The 5,210-nt window shown below is 36.9% G+C and overlaps 1 pseudogene; it reads right to left on the bottom strand.

Annotated features, from left to right (window-relative positions):
* Window positions 1-1,049: 1,049 nt before the first annotated feature.
* On the bottom strand, window positions 1,050-4,217 carry LOC111533260 (annotated as a pseudogene).
* Between the last annotated feature and the right edge of the window lie 993 nt (window positions 4,218-5,210).

Genomic DNA, 5,210 nt, shown 5'->3' with positions numbered 1-5,210 from the left:
CTCCCGAGTGAGATGACCCCAGTACCTCAGTTGAAAATGCAGAAATCGCCGGTCTTCTGTGTCGCTCGCGCTGGGAGATGGAGACTGAAGCTGTTCCTATTCGGCCATCTTGCTCCGCTCTCGTGATTTTCAAGTTTGATAGCTCCGCAGTGTGAGAAACTTAATGTCAACTAAGAAATAAATTACCACTAAAGAATCTTCTCCTTTCAAGATGCTAACCGTGTTTTGTCCAGTGTGAAATTTCACATTTGCCACAAGTGTTACTCTGTGAAGAAAGGATTTCTCATGATTTTTCAAGGCATAACTTCTCCAGTAAGAAGTGTTTTGTATTCCAAGAGAATTCATTGCCCGTGGAAAGACTTTCCCTTCTTATTTACCTTATAAAGGATTTCCTCTCTTATTTTCCATTTTAGCAGCATTTTATCACTGTGTTTTTTTTTTTGTGAACATCAAGCCTAGTGCTTGGCTGAATGTTTATTCACAGAAAATACAAATAAAGGGTTCATCCAAGTAAAGTTTTCTGACGTTATTTGACAACAAATTGCACATAAAAACATTTTCACACTGAACGCAGAGCTAGAGATTCTCTACCTGAAAGTCCCACACGTTTTAAGTTATTAAAACTGTTGCTGAAGACTTTTAGTTTATTATGTTGACAGTTTCAGCTCTCTCGTGTCATTTATGATCAGATTACTAACAAGTCTTTTGTATACACATGTACAATTTCCCTTCCATATGAATTTATTGATGTGGGCTGAAGAACAAATGTAACTGAAGTAACGTCCATGTTGATTACAGTAATTCTTCAAAATGTGAGTCCTTTGGCATGTTTAGATGTCACAACTACAGCTGAAGTGTCTTCCATATTCCTTACATTCGTCATTCCTAACACCTTGTCATCTAAAGTCAGAATATGTTCTGAAGACATTTATGATTTTCTCTCCAGGGTGAATTTTCTGATGTTATTTAAGATTAGTACATGGACTGGAGGCTTTCCCACATAAGTGGCATTCATATGGCTTTTCTCCAGTGCATGTTCTCTCATATCATCAAAGGTCAGAAGACAGAATGAAGGCTTTCCCACATAGAAGACAAGCACGTGGTTTCTCTTCACTCTGAATTCTTGTGTGTCCTCTAAAGCCAGAGCTTTGACTAAAGACTTTCCCACTTTTATCACATTCATAACGCTTTTATCCGAGGTGAGTTCTCTCATGTTTTCGAAGGTTAAAGGATTGAATAAAGCCTTTCCCACACTGATGACACTTGTACGGTCTCTCTCCCGTGTGAGTTTTCTCATGTCTTCTAAGGTGAGAACACTGAGTGATGGATTTTCCACATAGATGACTTGCATATGGGCTCTCTCCATTGTGAGTCATCTTGTGCCATCTAAGGTGAAAGCAATTAGTATAGGCCTTTTCACATATATTACATTGATATGATTTACCTTTAGTATGAATTCGTTTATGTGGTTTAGGGGACAACTGATTACTAAGGGATTTTCCACACTGTTTGCTGATGTAGGGTTTCTTTCTACTCTGAGTTAACAAACACTGAGTCATTGTGGAACTGTGAGTGCAATCTTCTCCCAAATCATTACATTCAAAGGGATCCTCCAGAATGAGAGAGTTCTCCTTTAGGGACAAAGATTAAAAGCTCTTAATGATTTACCGACATACATCTATACATTCATTTCACCACCTTTGAATCCTAGACCAACAATTCAGTATTAGAGCCCAGTTGAAATCTTTCCAGTGTTACTTGTGTGAAAGGAAATTAAATTTTGGCACCCCAGGCTCATTTAACCAAAGGGAAAAATCAAGCTGGGAACAGGGTCACAAAAACCTGCCTCCCCCTTCAGGTTCCTAAATAATATGGCTACAAGATGAAAAGCTACATGCCTCCCCCATATTTTGCCCACAAGGAAATTCCTCATGAGCTGTTAAAATGACACCATGGCAATGCAAACTGATAGCTTGTCTTTCCAGGTGCAGTCATCCCCAGTTCACCAGACACAAATGCATATCGATTGTTTCCCTGCCCCATTTTGCCTATCTGGTCTTATATAAAGTGCAGCTTTCCTGCATTATTCCTCTGCCTCATTTGTTTATGTCATCTCATGTAAACAAAATCCAGATTCACTCAGCCAGAAAAATGCATGAATGACTATGTTTTTCTACCCACCTTTTACATGAAAATTGTGTACTTCTCAATATCGCACCCTTTCCCCCTTTAAATTTAGAAAAAATCATCTTTGAAGAAAGGTATACACCTGTCCCCCAGGTGCATGTCCTTCACTCTGGCAAATAAATCTCCTAAAATGATTGAGATTTGTCTCGTCATTTTTCTCAATTGACACTTGCATTCACATTATCTCCTGCAGACACAGATACTGTCTCTTTTGTAAGATCCTGACTGCAGAGTTATTCCATTAATTGTGATGATATCAATATCTTTCAAAATCTGAGCATGAGCAATGTCTAGCACTTGTTCTATTTTAAAAATCTCATGTTATGGTTTAGAACAGAGGTCACTTTATTCACTGAATTCAAAGTATCAAATTTTTTTTTTGCTTAGAAAGCACTTAATGCCAGCCTAATTACACTCAGGTGACTGTGTGTCATTACTAACTTAACCCATTACCACGTCTTAACTTAGACGACTGGTGTACACAGCTATAAAACTCACCATTGTTATATTGGTGGATGCATCTTTTCTGATAGGATGCATGGATATCGTGGGTTTTTTCTTAAGGGCACTTTCCTTGCCTGAAATAATTGAAAAATGAATTGTTACCTTGATATTATGGTAACATAAAATGTTATGTCTATGGTAACATAAAATGTTAAAATGTGAAAGGAGTTAAAATGGAGATGAGATATAAGGCAGGTAAATAGAGGGATAGTCTTCACAGGCGTATTGGGAAAAGAGTCAGCATGTGACAGTTTAACCCCAACAAGTACATGAATTATCCTTTTCCCGAAAGTAAAAGAAAAGGCAAGAGGACACAAGAGTAGCATCTGACATATGAACAAAGTGATAATAACATCTAAGGAATTCTGCTCCAGTAGCTTCACCTGCATTTTAGAAATTACCACTCATTTAATAAAGCTGCTAATTAATATTTGACTGATATTACTCATTGACAAATCACCTCCTCCTATTAGAGCACAGGACCCTGTTGCTTACCCCGATTCTGGCCTTGAAGAAATTCTCTTCCTTCCCATCAGAGCTCTTTTCCTTGCTCCAGCTGCAAAATTGTATAGGATTTGCTTGTCTGGTACCCTGTTAGTGGAAACAGTACTTGTGTTTTGAGTTCACTGTCAATAAATGTGCATTATCACCAACTGTAAGGCAGGCTATCAAGGAAGAATAAAAACACTGAAGGTCAGCTCAGGCCACAAGACCTAGAACACAGAAAACTCCCCAGGATTTTTCTGACCCAACGTGAGACTAGAAAATAAATCCAAACGAAAGGTCCTTCAGGAAAAGGAAATTGAAAACAGTCAGGACCTATGAATGTTGAGTCCATGCCTAAGTTCCAAGACACAATGCATAATACACAGTCTTTTCAGAAAGAGAATAATTAAATCTCCGCACAGTATGTTTATTATTATCCTCATGCAGAACAACAAAAACCACATTTGATTTACAAAAATAATTGGTGTTCTATACAGAAAAGATATTGCTATTGTTTTCACTAATTAGTCTCAGCCTAAGCATAGCGACTAAAGCAGAAGAGTTATTTAGAAAATACTTAATTTAATACATTGAAAATATTCGTTAAGTTCCCAGGTCTGTTCTGAGTATTAGAGACTGACTACCAAGGAAATCATGAAATCCTTGTCAAGATTACATTCTAATTGAGTGACAAACTAAATAAAATAAAATAAAATAAAATAAAATAAAGAAATTTCTTTCAGACAGATTTAGAGAGCTCAAACTTTTTTCAGATAAGATCTGTGAGACAATCAGAGAAGAGATTAGAGTGAGATATGGGGAAGCTGTTCCAACACTTATTGAATGAATGAGTCAATGTGTGTCTACATACGTATGTGCATGTTGAGGGACTCACCGAGGGATACCAGGTGACTGACATTTTCCAGCATTACATCTCTGTACAGCTTTCTCTTGGATGTGTCCATCATGGTCCACTCTTCCTGGGTGAAGTCAATAGCTACATCTTCAAAAGTGACTTTCTTCTAAAACATCACAGACATTTTAGTTTAGACAGAGAATCCCTTTTAATGTCCAGAGAAGGAAGGCTGAGATGACATAGGTAGGAGCTGGGTATGCAGAATACTCAGTGTTTTAGCTTCCAGCCAGTTCATTCTCAATACTAAGCTGGTATCTGTCTTTCAGATTCACTCACAGAGACATACCCACTTTTAATCCATTAAACTTTACTATAAAGAAATATCACATGAGGTGTGGCATAATATAGCCCAGATATTTTTCAGTAATGTGTTAATCACCTGCACATAACTGATTATAAAATTTTCACTTGAACGTTCATAAATAAAACAAATTTACTATGAATTTCAAGTAAATTACAGATTTGTCACAAGGCAAATAACCATGATTTACTACTTTTTAAACATGACCGTGATTAAATAAATTATTTCTCTAGATGAACCACAGGTTTCTCACCAATCAAATGGTTAAAAGACCTATTATGTGTTTTGAATAATCTAAAGAAGTAATAGAAAACATTTTTCCTATCTAGCAAATATTTATTAAATACAGGTCATTGGTCCCTTATTCATTAAAAAGTCAGAAAGTAATAAACCAGACTCCAGCATTCTTCAGAACTGAACAAGTTTTACGCAGAATATAGGATTCAATTCATACATATAGTCATTCTAATGTTATGTAATTCAGGTGTTCAGGACAAGGCTTAAAGACAGTCCAGCAGCACAAGACAAGACCGCTGAGGCTGCTATAATGAGGAAGTCTTAGTTTGATGATTCCTGTGATATGAAGCCTCCTGTTCTCAACTTTCTCTGGGCAATCCAAACATCAGTTGTCACTGCCTCTCTTTTAACTTTACCTTGTCACTTTGCTTGTTCAAGGCTAAAAACGCCTCTTTACGGTTTTATTTTTTTCTAACCAGCCCTTATAAAGCATTTCCACAGAACCCTAAATTGTACTCGATCTACTATATTCCTTCTCCTGAGTGTGCAACCATAATGAAGTAATTGTACTTCCTATAT

Source organism: Piliocolobus tephrosceles, unplaced genomic scaffold, assembly GCF_002776525.5.
Source record: "Piliocolobus tephrosceles isolate RC106 unplaced genomic scaffold, ASM277652v3 unscaffolded_17732, whole genome shotgun sequence".
Taxonomy (NCBI): domain Eukaryota; kingdom Metazoa; phylum Chordata; class Mammalia; order Primates; family Cercopithecidae; genus Piliocolobus; species Piliocolobus tephrosceles.
This window is presented reverse-complemented; position numbering and strand designations above follow the sequence as displayed.